Genomic DNA, 20,856 nt, shown 5'->3' on the forward strand with positions numbered 1-20,856 from the left:
ACTCGTCTGGATGATGAAAGTGGGCCTGCTAATGAAGCAGCGGACGGTTCGTGCGTGAAGGAAAACAGAGCTTCCGTCTCTGGAAAGGAAGCTGACGGGCGCGCGTTGTTTGAAGTTTTGCTCCGGTGCAGTGCACTGCAAGTGCACTTACTGCAGTGCTCGTGCAGCACTCGTGTGGCCCCTCAATGATGGTTATGCAAAATCCAATCCGTCCTTCCCCTGTATCATCTCATTTAACAGCTGATACCAAAATTGAGGCATATCCAGATATCGTGCGGGCCCCAAAATCAATGGTTTATGGGCTGATCTGTCCGTTGGGCCAATTCCACAGCGATCCAATGGATGAAATTTTACGTGTACGGTTCATTTATGGTCTTCAGGCCACGTATGGAGTTTCGAAATGTTGGATGGTGGGAACCCTATGATCTTGCATTCTTCACCAATTTCGGGCCTCTTTAACGTGAATGGCCTGCTTTCCTCGGATCCTTGATGCATAATTCCATCGATCTTCATCTCCTGGAGTCCGTCCCTTGCCTTAGGTGTCATCAGAGCGTTAAATCCATGCTTTTAATACTATTTTTCAGTCCACGCTCCTGATTCCACCTTGCAACAGAAACATGATTAAAATGAGATATTAAACAATACTATGTTTGTAAATCCAGGTAACAACTGGGTCTGATATGCAATATTTGACCCTCAACACAACCCCCAACCAGCATTTTGCTAGTCCCGAGCAAAGTATGCGAAAAATAAATTGAGAATTACAGGATAATTTCTACAACTCAAGGGATTTATGAAAAATAGTTCAGATACTCAAATTCTAAGATTCATGAATGTTGGCATTACTTTTTCCTGAAATCAAGCTCATGGTAAGCTTCATAATCAAGTTCAAAATATTAGTCCATCAATTAGTATAATTCTAAATATTGAATTCCATGGATGTATAGTCCAATCTCGACTTGTCAACATTAAGATTCACCTTGATATTTAAGGATATCATTGGTAACAGATAAGAGAAATCATGATAACCCAACTTGGCTTACACCTTATCTTTTTATTCTTTTAATTTTTGATTTTTTTTTTCATTAGGAGTAATGTCAAGAAGAGGGATCAAATCCTCACCTACAGGGAGCAAACCTAAGGTAAAGACTGTACACCCAACTTTTTCACATATCATTCATGGGGAAACGAATCCTCATCTATAGGGAGCAAACCTATGGTAAAGACTGTTCGCCCAATCCATTCAATTTCTCAAGTTGGTTCCTTTCATGTTTAGTGATTACCAAGTTAATCCTTTAATATCGAACTGAAACCTTCATATGCAAGCGAGATGTGTCCTGCGAATTCATGACTCAACCAATGTTCACAATTCTAATAATGGATTAACAATTCAAACTTAGCTGTGAAATTTAATAGATAACTGAATCCAAGAGTCATGAAGTACCAACATCACGCATCTTGAAATTCTAAGTGCCCTAGATGGCCTGTCAAAATCACTTCGACTTCATTAAAAATCCTGAAAAATTAAAAATTTTCACAACTTTTGCTCAAGACCAAGAAAACACTGATTAGGAAACCTAATCTCCCACCCCCAACCTAAAAGCTACATTGTCCTCAATGTAAAAGAAATAAACATGCGATGCACCTGGGACAACAGAAATATAAGAGGAGTGATGGAAAGATAGTACCTGGACGAAAGAATCAAGAGGCTTTCCAAAGATATCTATGTAAGAGCGGGTCAGCACAAGAGAGAAACCAACAAAAGTACTAAAATAAAATCCTACCTATACCACTTTCGTAGGTGCTCTCGATTGCATTTAGCGTATGCAACAAGCCTTTAAACCCCTAAGTTACCCCTAGTGGACGAGTTGTAGTCTCGTGAGGGTTTGCAGTAATGTTACCCACAAACATTGAACTGACTAATGATAAAAATGACATGAAATGAAGAACTGGGTTGCCTCCCAGGAGCGCTAAGTTTACCGTCTTCAGCCAGACAAATAAAGCAACTACCCCAGTCCTAAGAAAATAGGAAACCTACCTATACCTCCATCAGACTAGGAGATCAATCCTGGTAAACAGGATCAGTCAGAGGCATGGACATGTCCTCTGAATCAAATTTCTCGACAAATGGTTTCAATCGATGTCCATTGACTTTAAACTCCTTGCCATTGTCGGGATCTCTTATCTCAACGGCCCCATATGGAAAAATAGTGACAACAATGTAAGGGCCGGTCCAACGAGATCGAAGCTTACTCGGAAAGAGATGTAATCGAGAATTGTACAAAAGGACCTTCTAACCAGGCGTGAATGATTTTCACAAAATTTGTTGGTCATGAAATGTTTTCATCTTGTCCTTGTAAATTCTCGAATTATCGTACGCATCATTCCGGATTTCTTCAAGTTCATTCAATTGAAGTTTGCATAGCGAGCCAGCGTTGTCCAGATTGAAATTAAGATTTTTGATCGCCCAGTACGCTTTATGTTCCAGCTCCACAGGCAAGTGACAAGCTTTCCCATAGACAAGTCTAAAGGGAGACATTCCAATAGGGGTTTTAAAGGCAATACGGTATACCCATAAGGCATCGGTCAATCGGATTGACCAATCCTTACACTCTGGGTTAACCGTTTTCTCCAAAATGTGTTTGATCTCCCTATTGGAAATCTCAGCTTGTCCACTTGTCTGTGGATGGTATGGGGTGCTCACCTTATGAGAGATACCGTATTTCTTCATTAAGCTCTCAAATGGTTTATTGCAAAAGTGTGAGCCCCCATCACTAATGATGGCTCGAGGCGTTCCGAATCGAGAAAGGATTTTTTCTTTTAGGAATTTAATGACCGTGCGATGGTCATTCTTTCGACACGGAATCGCTTCGACCCATTTAGTGACATAATCCACGGCGAGCAAAATATACAGATTCCCAAACGATTGGGGGAATGGTCCCATGAAATCGATGCCCCAGCAATCAAATGCTTCAATGATAAGGATGGGATTCAAAGGCATCATATTTCGACGGGATAATGCTCCCAATTTCTGACAACACTCATAAGCTTTGCAAAACTCATGAGTGTCCCTAAACATAGTGGGCCAGTAAAAGCCACACTGCAGAATCTTGGTCGTGGTCTTTTTAGCAGAAAAGTGACCACCACAGGCCTCTGAGTGACAGAAGGAGATGACGCTCTGATGCTCATCGTCTGGTACACATCTCCTTAGAATTTGGTCTGGGCAATATTTAAATAAATAAGGATCATCCCAAAAAAAGTTGCGCACCTCGATGAAGAATTTCTTCTTATCTTGCGCAATCCATTGTGTCGGTATGGCACCTATAGCAAGATAATTAGCAATATCAGCGAACCAAGGTGAATGGGAAACTCGGAACAGTTGTTCATCAGGGAACATGTCGTTGATATGAGTCGCCTCAAGGGAATCAGAGGTATTAAGGTGAGAAAGGTTATCGGCCACTACGTTCTCTACTCCCTTTTTATCTTTAATTTCTAAATCAAATTCTTGGAGTAGAAGGATCCATCGTATCAAACGGGGCTTAGAATCATTCTTAGAAAGAAGATACTTAAGTGCCGCATGATCTGTGTAGATAATGATTTTGGATCCGATCAAGTAGGACCTAAATTTGTCCAAGGCGAACACTACAGCTAAGAGTTCCTTTTCCGTAGTCGAGTAGTTTACCTGGGTAGAATTTAAAGTTCTACTTGCGTAATGAATGACGTGGGGCCGCCTATCTTTTCTCTGGCCTAGGACCGCTCCAAGAGCATAATCAGAAGCGTCGCACATAAGCTCAAAAGGAAGGCTCCAGTCGGGTGGCTGCATGATAGGTGCAGTGGTTAACGTGCCCTTAAGCTTGGTGAAAGCTTCCTGGCACTGCTCAGTCCACTCGTACGGAGCATCCTTTTGAAGAAGATTACATAAAGGACGAGAGAGAAGACTAAAGTCCTTTATGAATCGCCTGTAAAATCCTGCGTGTCCTAAGAAGGATCGCACGTTTCTGATGTTCTTGGGTGGAGGTAGGTTAGAGATAAGATCGATTTTTGCCTTATCTACCTCGATTTCTTTGGACGAGATGATATGCCCAAGGACAATTCCCTTCTGAACCATGAAATGGCACTTCTCCCAATTAAGTACCAAGTTCTTTTCTTCACATCTTTTCAGCACACATTTAAGACTTTCCAAGCACTTGCTGAAAGATGGACTATAAACAGAGAAGTCGTCCATAGTCCAAATGGCATCCTTCGATAGGCAAAGGTGCCGTAGGGACATGTAAATGTGGTCTTTTTCTGGTCTTCAGGGGCTATCTCTATCTGGTTGTAGCCCGAATACCCGTCAAGAAAACTGTAATAGGAATGACCAGCTAATCTTTCAAGGATCTGATCAATGAATGGTAAAGGGAAGTGATCTTTTCTCGTGACGGTATTCAACTTCTTGTAGTCAATGCACATTCTCCAACCAGTAGTGACTCTAGTTGGCACGAGTTCATTATTAGCATTGGCTACGATGGTGATTCCGGACTTCTTAGGGACCACTTGAGTTGGACTCACCCATTGACTATCAGATATAGGGTATATAATACCCACGTCTCATAGTTTAAGAACCTCGGCCTTAACCACTTCCTTCATGTTTGGATTTAGTCTACGTTGTGGTTGCCGAGCGATTTTTGCATTATCCTCAAGGTATATGCGGTGAGTACAAATCAAGGGATCGATTCCCTTGAGGTCCGCTATCGTCCATCCCAGGGCTCCTTTATGCTCAATGAGAGTAGATATGAGCATACTCTCTTGTTCTTTCTCCAGGTGGACAGAGATCACCACCGAGTATGTCTCATCTTGACCTAAATATGCATATTTCAAATCAGAGGGCAAAGGTTTTAGGTCAAGCTTCAGCGGCTTGAGGTTAGACGGTAGAGGCACTACATCGGTTTATGGCAATTCTTCAAATTGTGGCCTCCACCGGTTAACTTCAAGTACCGGTGAAGTATCAAGCAAGGCACACGTCTCCCTAATCATGTCATCATCAAAATCATGGGAGTGGGCCAGGCACGTCTCCAGATGGTCGGAGGATAAGGTCAGCGGTGTCGCATCTTCCACGAAAGAGTCAATCATGTTAATGTCGTGGAAATCGTCATCATCCTCTAAGTTGCTGCCGTTATTGAAAAAAAATGTTTGACTCCAATGTCAAATTTCTAAAAGACATAGTCATGATACCATTCCTACAATTGATAATTGCATTTGACGTGGCAAGGAATGGGCGACCAAGAATGACGGGAATCTGAGTGCTCATGTTGTTGATGGGTTCGATGTCCAGGATGATAAAATCTACAGGGTAGTAAAATCTATCGACCTGGACTAACACATCCTCAATTATCCCTCTTGGTACACGAACAGAGCGATCAGCAAGTTGTAGTGTGGTTAGGGTGGGTTTTAATTCACCCAAACCTAACTGTTTGTATACCGAATAGGGAATCAGATTGACGCTCGCTCCTAAGTCAAGAAGTGCGTGATCAATTCGATGGTTCCCGATTACACATGATATGGTTGGGCTACCGGGATCCTTGAATTTCTATGGCACGTCTTGCTTCAGGATGGCACTCACTTTCTCAGTCAAGAAGATTTTCTTTTGAATAATTTTCCGTCTTTTGGTCGTGCATAAGTCTTTCAGGAATTTGGCATATGAAGGTATCTGTTTAACGACATCAAGTAGAGGAATGTTGACTTTCACCTGTTTCAACACCTCTAGGATATCCTGAGAGTTAGAGAGAGGTTTTGGTGAAACCAACCGTTGGGGGAATGGAGCAACTGGCTTCTCTAGAAGTTCCGGTTCTACTTTTTGTGGGGCATCACTGGATCCATCATTGTTGTCTTCTTCTGGTTCTTGAGGCTTTTTGGGCCTAACCGGAAGAGTTTTATCAATGATCTTCCCACTCCTAAGAGTGGTGATAGATTTAGCATGCCCCATCTGATTTGAAGAGCTGGGATCATTGATCTCGTACTGCGGTTTAGGATTGGGGAGAGGTTGTGCAGGAAGCATCCCCTTTTCTATAACCGTCATACGAGAATCTATCTTTTGCATAAAATCTGTGATTCCCCGCATTGCCTGAGCCAGCTCTTGTATGGAATTTTGAACCGGTTCCTCTTGAGGTTTCACTTGATTTGGATTTTGATTGAAGAAACCTGGAGGAGTAGCCGTCTGTCCATTCCTCCAACTAAAGTTTGGATGATTTTTCCAGCCAGGGTTGTATGTATTGGAGTTAGGTCCAATAAAAGGTCTTTGATAATTATTTACGGCATTGGCTTGTTCATTCAACACTCCTCGAAAGGCAGGTATTGTAGGACAGTTTTCAGTTGTGTGAATGTTGCAATCACAGATGCCGCAAACAATTTCATTGACCTTATCCTTCTTTCCTTCCATGGCCTCAACTTTCCTTATGAGCGTAGTCACTTTATACTTGAGATCATCCTCTTCTTTCAAGAGATATAATCCACCTTTCTCCTTTGATTGAGTCGGCCTGGACGTGGTGTTCGACTTTGGATAATAGTCCCAAGATTGTGTTTTTTCAGCCAGACTGTCGAGGTAGTCCCATACCTCGTCGACATCTTTAGTAATGAACTCTCCATTACACATTGTCTCGACCATTTGGCGCATGGAAGATGTCAGTCCATCATAGAAAAAATTTGTAATGCGCCACGTTTCAAATCCGTGTTGTGGGCATGAACTGACCAAATCTTTGAACCTTTCCCAACATTCGAAGAATGTTTCATCTTCCTTTTGGGCAAAGTTCATGATTGCTTTTCTGAGGGTAATCGTTTTATGATGTGGGAAGAATTTTTTTATGAATTCCCTCTGCATGTCGTTCCATGTGCCAATGGATCTAGGACGCAGTGAATGTAACCACGTCTTAGCTTTCTCTTTTAAGGAAAAAGGAAAGAGTTTCAGCCTAATTGTATCCTCAGATACATTAGGAAAACATAATGTAGCTATTATCTCATCGAACTCTTTCAAATGTAAATATGGACTTTCAGATTCAAGTCCATGGAATTTGGGAAGGAGTTGGATAACTCCTGGCTTGATGTCCATTTATCCTGTGTTTTCAGGAAAAATCATGCATGAGGGCGTACTCACTCCCGCCGGTTGTAGATAATCTCGTAAAGTACGAGGCGGGGGTGCCTGTTGCACCTCATTTTCATCTTGGGTATCCTCCACCCTGGGTGGAAGTAGAGGAGGTTGGTCTTCAGCCATAACCTCAATTAACTCAGGGGATTTCGAACGGTATCTAGTCCTGCGATGGATAGTCAACCCCTCAACCAATCCTCCTTCAGTCAAGAGACGTCGAGTGTTGTCACGGGCCCACTTGTGCATGAAAACACTCGCAGCCCTCAATTAAAAACCTAATCCTAAGAAAGGAAAAGAAAATCTAGAAAGAAAGAGAGGGAGAGTTGGAAAGGAATTACCAAATTGAAGCTCCTAAGTTAAGGACCTGCAAAATAAAACAAAAATAAGTTAGATTCTAAAAAGGAGAAAAACAATCCTTTAAAAGAAAGATAACAGCAAACTGATTTCTAAAAGAAAGTGGAAACTTCTAAAATGAATTAGGAAAGTCCTAAACTAGAAAATAAATTACTAAAAGAGAACTGAAAAATAGGAAGTAGAGAAAGAGGGTACCGAATTAGAGATTTCTATCTTAAAGGCCTACAAAATAGGAAGGTTAGTTTCTAAACAAAAATTCTAAAAATAAATTAGGAAACAAATTAGATTCTAAGATTAGAAAGTTACTAAAAATAAAAGTAGAAAGTTAATTAAGAAATAACCTAGTTTCTATTTCCTACAGATGAGAGGATACTAGAATTAGAAAATTTCTAAGATTTAAACCTTAATTCTAAAAACAGAAAAAGTAGAGAATTTAGGAAAGAATTACCAATTTAGAAATTTATGTCAGGATCCTACAAAACAGGAAACAAGTTAGTTCTAAAAATCAAATAGAAATAAAAATCTAAAACTAAAGTTAATAAAATCCTAATCTCAAACTAATTCTAAAACTAATTAATTTCAAAGAATCGTAACCGTCAGTCCCCGGCAACGGCGCCAAAAACTTGTTCACTCCCCAAGTGTAGGGTTGTGATGTAGTAATAAACTCGGTAAGACCGAGGTCGAATCCACAGGGACTGATACCTGTACGTTATCTGAAACCAAGTAGAACTAGAACTAGACTAAGATGCGATCTAAACAAAATAGAATTTAAGAAATAATTGTGGAATAATTATCTAAAACTTTAAGGAATTCAGAGGAAGGAAACTAGGGATTCAGAGGATCCACTTGTAGAGATCAGGGAGATCTTATGCCTGCATCAAGGATTATGGAATTCAAACTGAACTTACTTGATCTGGTTTTCAAGAGATGAAAGGTATATGAATTAGAATGGATTCCATCATCCTACCATGCCCAGGAGACAAAGTAAATAACGGGATTAAACTAATTGCCAACCAATCGAAAGTACATGAAAGTTAGGAAGAGTACTATCATCCAACCATGCCCAGGAGACGATGGTGAACAACAGGGCCTCCTGACGTCATAAACATCAAAAGAGAAAAAGAGATATTCAAAGCCATTGCAAACCCATTGTAATTTCAGTCACAACAGACCATTAAAGACTGAGTAAATATTCTTTTAATAATCAACTCAAAACCAAGTTCAGTTCATGAAAAGTAGGAAATAGTGTCTCCCATCTCGCTACAGGCTTCACCTCTTAGCCCTAGCTAAGAGGATTAGCTACACATGATATGGGCTAAATTCTAACTAAAAGAAAGAAGAAGAAGAAGAAAAAGAAGAGGAAGAAGGAGAACCGTTTCAGCCAAGCTTTGGATCCACACGCTGACAGCAGCCACGTCTCCTTTCAACCTCTTGCTTTCTTTTTCACGTCCAGCCCCTCCAAATTCCCTGTACTCTCTCTTTTTATCCTTCAAAGGGCGGTGAAGAGGTTGCAGTAGAGAACCGACGCTATTGGAGTCCCTCTGGAGAATTTCACAGCCAGCAACTATAGCTGCGTCGCAGAAACGGTTTACACAGCCACAGAAGCAGCACCGACACTCCCACTTCCTTTGCTTTCTTTGCAAAGAAGCAACGTCCCTTGGGGAATAATTTGATGAGCTACACGATGGACGGTTTGGATCGTCCATCCGATCAAAGGTAGTGGCCCACATGATTCCGGAACATCCGGAACTCGCGGACGCGCGAAACAGGGGCCTGCGAATGCGAGGCTCGCTGTCGAAGTTGGTGGGGTCCATGATCGATTTCGGTTTCGAAATCCAGTCCGTCCGTTCGATTTCCCTCGGAATTTCGGTTGGAGATGGACGGTTTTGGTTGTCTGTTGATGCGGCCCACGGGATTAAATCAGTTGCACCTGCTTTGAACGTTTTAAAACAATCTCCTTATGACCCCTGTAGCAGACACGCATGTATGTATGGCTGCCCACGGTCAACGTGGTTTTGATTTTTTCGATATCCTCTGCATGATGGATGGATTGGATCACTCGTCTGGATGATGAAAGTGGGCCTGCTAATGAAGCAGCGGACGGTTCGTGCGCAAAGGAAAACAGAGCTTCCATCTCTGGAAAGGAAGCTGACGGGCGCGCGTTGTTTGAAGTTTTGCTCCGGTGCAGTGCACTGCAAGTGCACTTACTGCAGTGCTCGTGCAGCACTCGTGTGGCCCCTCAATGATGGTTATGCAAAATCCAATCCGTCCTTCCCCTGTATCATCTCATTTAATAGCTGATACCAAAATTGAGGCATATCCAGATATCGTGCGGGCCCTAAAATCAATGGTTTATGGGCTGATCTGTCCGTTGGGCCAATTCCACAGCGATCTAATGGATGAAATTTTACGTGTATGGTTCATTTATGGTCTTCAGGCCACGTATGGAGTTTCGAAATGATTGGATGGTGGGAACCCTATGATCTTGCATTCTTCACCAATTTCGGGCCTCTTTAACGTGAATGGCCTGCTTTCCTCGGATCCTTGATGCATAATTCCATCGATCTTCGTCTCCTGGAGTCCGTCCCTTGCCTTGGGTGTCATCAGAGCGTTAAATCCATGCTTTTAGTACCCTTTTCCAGTCCAAGCTCGTGAATACACCTTGCATCACAAACATGATTAAATCAGGCCGTTAAACAATACTATGTTTGTAAATCCAGGTAACAACTGGGTCTGATATGCAATATTTGACCCTCAACAGTAACTACAGCTACAGATAGTATTTGTAGCTAAAAGTGGTGCTATGTCCGTAGCAATATTTAGAATTTAATAACAGCTATGGTTGTAAGATTACCAGCTACGGTCAATATCCGTAGCTATTACCTACATTTAAAAGAAATTGTAATCATTCATTCATTCAATTACCAGATGCATAATCATTCATTCATTCATTCATTCAATTACAATCATTCATTCACTAAGTCAATTACAATCATTCATTCATTCAATTCAATTATAATTATAATAATGTTGAAAGTACAAATCTTGGTGAGTCTGTGTGCACTCGCATATGGCTAGGTGATTCCTTCAGCCACCATAGATAGAAAATGGATGCGAGTATCAATAGTCCACCCGCACATCCGACAGCTATACTGAAACTTGTCCTGTGCATCTTCTGTAATTATATTCGAGGGCAAACCACCACTAGAGGACTCTGCAACATAAAAACAAAGAATCTGTCAATTGAATAATGATGAAAACTAAATGCAAGGAAAACATAAAATTCCCCTAATATAAACTGAATTAATGCTCCAAACAACGTTCATGCATTGCTAAAGTACCGTTGAAGCAAGCAATCATTCACTACACCACACATTACATAGAAGTACAACAAGTTCAAAAACACCTGCAGATGATTCATACATACCTTATTATAAGAATCAAATACCATAGCATTAGTCAAGTGATGAAAATTTAAAAATGGAAAGGGAATCAAGAGTGGTAAAACTGAAAATATGAAGAGAGATGAAAGTGCATGTAATTGGCAACTTTCAAAGAAAAGAAAAAAGAAGTAACTAATAAAGCAGCTTGTTAAGCCCACATGCACCTCATACAAGGCCACACTACTGGCCTACCACTTGCATGGGAAGTCTGACATGTGCATCAGGTGGGCTCAATGTGAAGAAAACCTAGAGAAACTCCCAAAGAGGACCATGTCCTCTATATATCAATGAAGATAAAAAAGCATTTTCCAATACAGACAATTGTTCTTTTTTTTAAAAAAGGTGATATTAGACATACTCAGTGTTGCAGCCATACATTGATACATCTCAAAATATTGCACTGCCCATTTACAAATATTCCTGAATATTATCGATACATGCGACCCGTATCAACGATATCTCAATTCAGAATATTCAGTTGTAGTTGAGCACTTGAGCATGAACCGAACAATCTAGCCAAATCAATTTTTAAACTTGATCATTTGATTTAGTATGTGAATTTCACAATCAATTTGAGACACCTTATATTAACTTGAGAGATGTAACACAAAAGATAACGCCAATGAGTGAACATACTGCCACCACAACAAGGATACATATCACTTTCCCTTCACCATTTTTGAAGAAAACCAATTGAGCTGCAAAAACAGAAAAACAAGAACATGGATAAATAATAGCAAAACTAGTAATCCAGAAATATTTCAAATTTCATATAAAGCATAGACCATCGTCGTAGGTGCCGAGCCAATAGGTCTAAAACAAGTAATCCAGAAACTTGTAAATTTTTCATTAGAAATTCTGAAAGGAATGAATTTACAAAATGGTCCACATTCAACAATCAACATACACATTGCCCAGCTGATGAGTGGATGGGCCTGATTTTTAGACCACATAATTTACATGCTTGGGCCCACCTGATGCATGGCATTAATGTGAATGTCCAATAGATTTGCCTGATAGGTCCATGTAGGCACATGTAAAGGTGTATGTGGACATAAGAAACTCTTGACTTCAACATAAAACAGGAGGGAGAACCCTTTGGATCAATCATGATAATAGAGCAACTGTTGTATTCAAATTTTCAATAGTTAAATCTAGTAAATAAACAAGTTGATGATTGTAAAAGAAGTTAATCATTCAAAACTCTTTCAGCCATGTGAAAAGGACCACATCCTTTATAAGGACCGTTCTTAATCTAGTTTCAAGCTTTAAATAAAATGGTTTGGTACAGAAGAGCAGCTTTATCTTGCCAACGACATTTTCTTTTGCTACATTTATTGTGTGAGTTGCTCCTAGCATCTTTGCATTACGAAGTTTATCATCTTGAACATCAACAACAATAATTTCAGAAGCCCCAAATGCCCGTGCTATCAGTAAACAACTGGGAGAAGTAATTTAGTCATAATGATGTAAACCTGAGACTTAAGATTCTATAAAAGCAGAAACGTTATATTATATGCCATCAACTATGCTGAAGGAATTTGAAAAAGAAATATACGGCATTTACATGGGTCGTTACCGGCATCATGGTAGAGTTGTCATCATTATTTTTATTTTTTTTATACGGCATTTACATGGGTAGTTACCAGCATCATGGTAGAGTTGTCATCATTATTTTTACTTTTATTTAAAAAAAAAAGTCAAATCACTGTCCCAGCTAATTTGATCAACAGCGTATGCATTTGCATATCAGCAATAATATCCAATTCAACATCATCATCACCTCAGACTTGTCCCAGGTATTTGGAGTCAACTTCGGGAATCCTTTTCAAAACAGAATCACAAATTAAAAAAAAAATTAAAAAAAAAGTTAGGTAAAATAGAGTATATATCCTCATCCCCTTAGAACATGTAGATAAACGAAACTCTGGATAAAAAATAGTCACTTAGCCAACAGAGACTGGCAGCATCTGAACCAAACAAGAACAAAAACCAAAAACCAAAAAAAAAAAAAAGACAAAATGGACACCAACTTACCTACTACTTGAATCTCTCCATTGCCAATCAGACACCTCAGAGCTTGTCCTCAAATTCAGAAAGAGGTGTCATCTGCTCCTTCAGACCCTTCCTCTTTTGGATATCAGCCACCAACTGCCCTGCCTGCGATCCCGCCTCCATTGGATCAGACGACATCATGTCCCAGTGATCAAACACGCACTGTGGGAAGGCCTGTCCAGATGTTGCTGCCCTTAAAGTCCCTCAGAACCCAAACGACTCAATGACAGGTAGGTACGCCTTGATGTTATAGAGAGGCGTGCCAGGCCTCTGCATTTCCTCGAAGACATGACCATGCTTTTGGTTCAGGACACCATAGATGCCACCGAGCGCTTGTTCAGGTGCCTGTATCTCCACCAAATAGACAGGCTCCAAAAGCCTAGGTTTCTCAATTAGCTGGGAGGCATATATGACCCTTCTTGCTGTCGGGATGATCTGTCCACTACCCCTGTGGATTGCATCAGCATGAAGAACAATGTCATAGACCTCAAAGCATATGCCCCACATGTTTTCTTCAGCCATGCTCCTTCCTTTGATGCCCATTAGAACCCAGCCACAGCAGAATCCTTGATTTCATTCAGGTACTAAACTCCCTTGTACATGTCAACAACCATATTTGGGCCAGTAGTTTCAAGTCTAAAACACCAGATCTTCTTGGCAAGATCCTTGTCCCACCCAAACTCTTCAGATAGGTTCTTTGAGCGGGCTTTTGGGTCATCCCTAGGGTCGATACGCCCCTCGTCAATGCCTCAGCAAGCCATCTTCCAAGGGACAGGCCTCCGTGTAGAGACGATTGTGCTTGTTAGGGGACTTGTTCATTACAGTCCTGACTGACTTCTCAAGCACCGTCTCACAGAAAAAGACAACAAGATCCGAAACAAGAATCTCAGCCCCGCCCATGAAATCTTCTTGCAAGTCCTTCAAGCAAATCTCGAGGTGGAGCTCTCTACAGATTTCTGCCCCAAAAAGCCCTTAAGAAACCCAGATTTACGACATACCCCACAAACCTCTACCTAAAACACCTGCTTTTTTAAATGTAGTAAATAACTCACAAATTGCATGTAGACCATAACCCATGCACTTAGCAGGTTAGAATTTATTCACTGGGTGAACCATAACCTATGAACAAAAACAACAAATATGATAAAAGCATTTCCCACATTTTTGCAGCATTGGACCCACATTTTGTTGGCGTCACTGTCTTCTCATTTCTACTCCACACTAAAGCTCTCATTTCCCATGAGTTTTGGAGCATAGACAATAACTTTTCATGCAACTGGGAAAACTAAATGAGGGAGCTTGGAAATGTGGCTACAAATGCAGACTAATAGGAAAGAAAGATATCCTACCAAAGCTGGAAATGAACTGTCCGATCTTCAAGGTACATAGTCTTTGACATGAAATCAATGCCTATTGTAGCCTGCAGTTCATAGAGCAAAGTTGCAAGGTATAAATTCGTGTATAAATTCTGAGTTCCCTGGTTTCCCTATACGAAAACAGTGTGGTCGAGAATACAATCTGTATACAATGCTAGAAACACTCGACAAAAACCAATGGTGGTTGATCCTCAGGCCAAGTCACATGAAATAAAGAAGCTGTTGGTTCAGTGCCATGGTCCCACGAGTCATCCACAGAACTCGACTAAAGATTCAACAAATTGGTCTAGGTAAATTTTATTTTTAAAAAAAAAAAAACAACAAAAATCAGGTGGGCATAGGCCAAAAATGGCCAGTTTGACCCACTTCCTATCAGTACATTCTGCCATCTAGACTTTATGCCTCATGCCAAACAGCTCTGCTTCCACAAAATGCAGATGAGGTTCCAATACAACGTTAGCTTTCCTCTGGAACATTGATGTTCATCATTAGCTGGGTTGGATCATCCAATGATAGTGATATATTAAAGGACATGACAAATTGCTTAAATTTGATATAGGTTGTACATTTTAGCAGCTACTACACGGATATCATTGACGTAGGACTCATCAAAAGAATACCATATCTAGTAAGAAGTATGAATAATGCAAAGAAAATGAATAGCAGAATCAATCACTAGGATAAGAAAATCCACGTGGCAATGACTATTGACATTGAGTGACATCTACCTGAAACTTGGAAAAAAGAATTTGAAGATTGCATTACAAGCCCACGTGCATACTCATGTGAGCAGAAAGAAAAACCTCGAACTCAACTAAAACATGATTTTTTTTTCCTGAAGTGTACTTAAACATGAAGAGGCATCTATGGAAGAAAATGAACCCTACAAACATCTTGGTTGGATCCCGATACTTAAGACTCCATACTACACTACGTCTTCTTCTTCTTCTATTCATTAGTTAAAGCTAAGGGGAATGCCATGTTGCATTTCCATGGTGAAACAATAGTGTCACTGAAATAACCAAGTTATGAGTTCCTTGTTGGATCGACACGTTGTATTAATTTTTAAGATGAAAAGTACCCACTAGCATATTCCTTTAAAAAAGAAAGAAATGAAGAAACTAACCACTAGCATATTGCAACTTGCAACACCAACTGAACAGATATAAAAGCTCACAAAAAGCTATGACATGATAAATAAAGAGGCATCTATGGAAGAAAATGAACGAACCAAAGAAGGCACTTACAAATACTGTAGATGTTCAAGTTTTCCAAGTTCAGGTACTAGATGGCCTGATAAATTCGAATTTCCAAGGTCCCTGAAGAACAAGAGCATCATAAGATAAATAAATAAATGTGTACAGCCAAGATTTCTTTCTTGATATGCACAAAAATTAATTTTCTAAAAAGGTCAGATAATACAATATGAACCCTACAAACATTAGCAGACATTGAACTTAGGAAAAATCTAAGGTACAAGAACACCACAGCGGCTCCAGCCCTCAGTGTGAACATGAGTTTTGCTTAAACGATTCCAAAACTGAAAATATCATCACTCTCTTTGAAAATAAACCACTAAAATGGTTCCCCAAACTTTAGCAAAGAAAAAGGATTAAAGAAGGTTAGTCATAACATAAGACATGGTACGAACCAATTCAAAACCATGCCTACATTAGTTTTCCAATATACATATATTGGCATCATAACCAATGTTTTAAAATCCAAACACAATCTAAACCTGTTTCTGTCAGCAATTCAGTCTCAAACGCTCCAACTGCTAGCCCAACCAGTCCACCCAGCCATTGCATCTACCGAACCAATACAATCATGACACTGCACCATACAACAGCTACAAACTCAACCCTGAATCTACCCAAAACTCAAGAACAATTCATCCTAAAGATTTGGAACCAAATCTTTGAGTCTCTAGGCATAGTTAATCTTGCATAAGGTGGCAAAGGATAAACTCTACCTCCTTAAGGGCTCCTTTGGAAGGATCATACATGTATTCACTGAATAAGATAGCTCAAAGATTGCAGGGCCATCCAGAGATGGAAGATCATGCTTCTTTCTAACTTTACACTTCCCTTCTATCATCTCCATTGGCACATTGAGTGTTTCTTCACTGTAATACACTTGCCAAGAATCATAACCACCCTCATATTTGCCAAAAATGTCAGAAAAAAAAAAAGCAGTCCCGATTACATGAAACGTCGTAGATGAGAGGGGTCTCTTAAAGAATCTGCCAAGTGTAGAGCTGGACACAAGCCTAGCCAACTTATACAAGATCTAACTTGTAGAAGTCAAAACATAGACTAAAAATATATAAGTAGGATAGCTAGGACTGCTTAAGTTGCTCAAGAAGCAGATTAAAAATAGATAACTAAGATGTGAGATGCGAGGCTTCATGCAATCTCAGGATGGCAAGAGAAGATCAGACTAATGCATTTCAACAAACTCTAAATATAACAAACCATTGAAAATATTAAAATTAGAAAGGCACTTCCTCTTTTTTAAAGAGGCAAAAAGGTACTTTCTTTTTTTCTTAAGGGAGAAGTACTTTTCTATCAAAAGACTTGAACAATTAAGAATCCCTTATGAATTCATATGTACAGTAGGTCAATTGTTTAAATGTATAATCATACAACTAAAGAATCATTATAGTGCATCCCAGCATTGCATGTAAACATCGATGATGCATGCAAATTAGAATTTAGCAAGTTCTAATGCCAAAGCAGAAAATCCATGGAAGCATACCGGAGACATCCCTGACAACCACTTTGTAACGACAGTAATATCCTGCCGCCACTCATGTTCACACTGCCAGCAGGTAGCATCCCATACAAGATTTACAGAACCCTGAATAATGCCAGAACAAAATGCATTAAAGGTGGAAGATGTAGCACTGAGAAAATAGACACCACGCCTCATGAAAATAAATAAACGTATACCACCTGAGAATAAATAAATAAAGAAAAAAAACTAATAAAAAAAAAGTACTCCATCCAGAGTTACAACATACCCAAAACAAACTCTTCATAGTCCACATGTTGAGGTATTCTGACCATTTTAACTGTCCATATTCTTTGAAGTACCATGAATAAGCTATGGTCCCATAATCACATTTCAGTGATACTCCTGACCTTTGATTTCTGGAGTCGAGCATGAGCCACAGGAAATTTCAATCTATTAAATTCATCTACACATAGTGATGGTAAGGATCATGCATTCAATGTAAAATGCTCACAATTTCACTTATAACATAGGACCTACTAGAACATAGATGGTTTTGATCATCAGACCAGCACAGCATGTGGGCCCACGAATGGAAGATTTTCAAATGCAGGTAAAAGCTGTAAATTAATTACAACTAACATTTACAGGAAATTTCAACATCCAAACAGGCCCTATAATCCATTTACCAGCAATTGATTTATGACTTGTAGATTTTATAGCATCCAAGCGACACCTAAATCAAATCCAAACGCCCAAAAAAAAAAATATCTAACACCAAAACATTAAAAACCTAAATAAAAAAATGCATTGTAAAATGGGATATTACTTATAGTAAATAAATAAATAAAAAGCTCTGGATGGGCAAATGTTGGCGCTGATCGGTGGAGGTGGCAGCATTGGTGGAGTATAGAGGTTACAAAGTGGATTACAACAGCGGTGGTTGCAGACGAAGGCTGCAGTAATGGGGGTTGTCTCCATATCTGTGCAATCAATAACAATTACAAATAGAGAGCAAACAGATGCTACAAATCAGCCACTCCTCCAACCCCATTCCAACTGTACTTGAGACCAAAATTGTTCTCTCGAATCTGGAAGGTGAAATCCCTAATTCTAAAAATTCTCAAATTCCCAAAATCCTAAAATCCCCACCTTGTAAAATCAGAAAAACCTAAATTCAAGGTCCACATTCAAATCTGTAAGCCCTAAAATCCCTAAATCCCTAAATGAGGGTCCATTTTCAAATTGGAAATCCACAAATTACTAAATCCCCAAATTCATAAATCAACATTAACATTGAGATTGAGAGAGAGAGAGAGAAATACCTCACCTTCGTGAATCTGATTTAATCAAGCTTCAGAGAGACAGAGGGAGGTCATGATTGAGAGAGGAATGAAGGTGGTGCGTGGGTAGGGAGGGCCTTGGACCACCACTCGGCCAACGTCAGTTGTCTGAACGAGTCCCTCACCAAGGATGGGCAGGGAGAGAAAGAGAGAAGTGGGGAGAAGATGGAGAGAAAGCAGTAAGAGGAGAGATGTATTTCCATGTGTGGGCGCGAGAATGAAAAAAGCAAGCGGGACCTTTTTCTTATGGGCGCAGACGCCCAATCGAGATAAATCCCATTTTTTTAATGTGCACGGACGCCCAATCGAGACAAATGGTCATGTTAGGGGCTCCGTGTGGCCCACCACGATGTATGTCATTTATCTGGGCCGTCCATTCACTTCAACAAATTTTTTAGGGATTTCTCTTAAAAAAGGAGGCAAATAGAAGGCTCACATGGACCACACCATAAATCAACAAAAGACACTTAATCTCCATTGTTTCCTATGGTGTGGTCCACTTGAGCTTTCAATTTACCTAAATTTTGGAGCTAATGCATTAAAATGAGCTATAAAAATGGATAGGCGGCTTAGATTAAACACAAAAAATTGTGGTGGGTCCTATAGAACTTCTAACGGACCATCAATTTGTATGTGTGATGTGGTGGGGACGAAGTATTTAGCTACGGTTTAAATCCGTAGCAAAATCGCTACAATTTATATCCGTAGCTAAAATCTCCAATTATCCGTAGCCTTTACTCAATTTTTTGGTAGTGCGAAGGACTGTAATTGGTTGCCTGTGATTAATAGATCAATGGCATGGGCCCCCCTTTTAAAAATAAAATTAAATAAATAAATAAAGTATACCAAAAAATGAAGCATATCAAAAGCTCACATGGACCCCACCACAGAAATTAGGGGGGACAGTGTTGGGCACCGTTGAAACCATCTTAGGGGCACAGAAATTTGGATCAAACTGATATTTGTTTTTTCTCTTCATCCATGTCTCTGTGACCTTATTAACAGTTTTGATGGTAAATAATTATCAAGGTGGACCTTAGGAAGGTTTTAACAGTAGGCGTAATTGACCCCATTTCTCTATGTGGTGTAGTAGTCCATTAGTGATTTGGATTTGGCTCAGTTTTTGGGCCATGCTCTAAAATGATCTCGTAAAATAGATGGACAGTCTGTATATAACACACGAATTATGTGGGCCCACAGAACTCGGTGACGTTAACAGACCACTGAGGTGGGTGGTGTGTGGAATACCACGGAATTTCATTCTGATTTCACCGTTGATTAGCCATCCATTTCCAAACGGACGCGGCTTCAGTGGATCCCAATATCCACTATCCACCAAGTGGATCCCTCATTGTGGGGCCCACCATGATGTATGTCCCTCAAATCCACGCCATCCGTCCGTTTTGAAAGCTTATAGTGTGATAATAAAAAATTACACAGATCTAGCATCTTAGGAGGATCATGGAAACGGCTTGGCTAGTGACCCTGCAACTGGTTTGTGGTCGCTGCTCTGTGAGCCCCACCATGATGTTTTTCATCCATGCCGTCCATCCATTCTTTCAGATCATTTTATAGTATGATCCCAAAAATGAGGTTGACCCAAGTCTCAAGTGGACCACACGGTGTTGATTGAACGCCCACCATTAAAAACTTATTGGGTGCCACGTAAGTTTTGGATCAAGATGATATTTCTTTTCTCCCTTCATCCAGGTCTGTATGACCTAATCAGATGTCAATCAATCACCACAATGATGGATTGATTGACGGTGAGTAATCAATCGCCATTGTTTCCCTTTAGTGTGAATCACTTAAGATTTGAATCTGTTTCGATTTTAGGATCAAGCCTAAAATAATATTTCAAAACGGATGGACGGCGTGGATTTAATATAGACACATCAAGGTGGATCCCACAATCGGGGACCACACCGACCGTCCCTTTTCAAACCTCTACTCTCATCTTCTCACCTTCTTGTATACATCTTCGTCTGCACTCCCACCATAGCACCAGCTGAAGATTTCATCACATTCTAATACCACAACCATTAGCCCATTCCCGGAACATGGCTTACCCTCAATCAGTAATAACCATGCCAGATCTCATCTTCTTCCCAATGGCACTAGGGGCTGCAATCCAGCTGAGAGTCTTCAATGTCATAGCCGAAGCCGGCCCAGGAGCGCATCTCTTCCCATCCGAGATAGTCGCCAAGATGCCCACTACTAGGGGTGTACACGGGTCGATCCGGGTCGAACTGGGCTCAACCCGGCCCGGCCTGGTCACCAGCCACACCCGGCCCGGCCCAGTACCTAGCCAACATGTCCAGCCCGAACCCGGCCCGGCAGCAATCGGGCGAGTTCAGGCCAAGTTCAAACCTGAGTTTGGGCCGGTTTTTAACACTGTATGCCGATTTACCATGATAGTATCCCACTAATAAAAA

The 20,856-nt window shown here is 40.4% G+C and overlaps 1 non-coding gene and 1 pseudogene across 1 annotated transcript; one reads left to right on the top strand and one right to left on the bottom strand.

Annotated features, from left to right (window-relative positions):
* Window positions 1–6,698: 6,698 nt before the first annotated feature.
* Window positions 6,699–6,805, top strand: LOC131252398 (small nucleolar RNA R71). The gene has a single exon (XR_009174420.1). It is a non-coding gene; the product is annotated as a small nucleolar RNA R71 (small nucleolar RNA).
* A 6,039-nt stretch (window positions 6,806–12,844) lies between these two features.
* LOC131250681 (elongation factor 2-like) lies at window positions 12,845–20,464 on the bottom strand (annotated as a pseudogene).
* Window positions 20,465–20,856: the final 392 nt, after the last annotated feature.

Source organism: Magnolia sinica, chromosome 7 (assembly GCF_029962835.1).
Source record: "Magnolia sinica isolate HGM2019 chromosome 7, MsV1, whole genome shotgun sequence".
In the NCBI taxonomy this organism is placed as follows: Eukaryota; Viridiplantae; Streptophyta; class Magnoliopsida; order Magnoliales; family Magnoliaceae; genus Magnolia; species Magnolia sinica.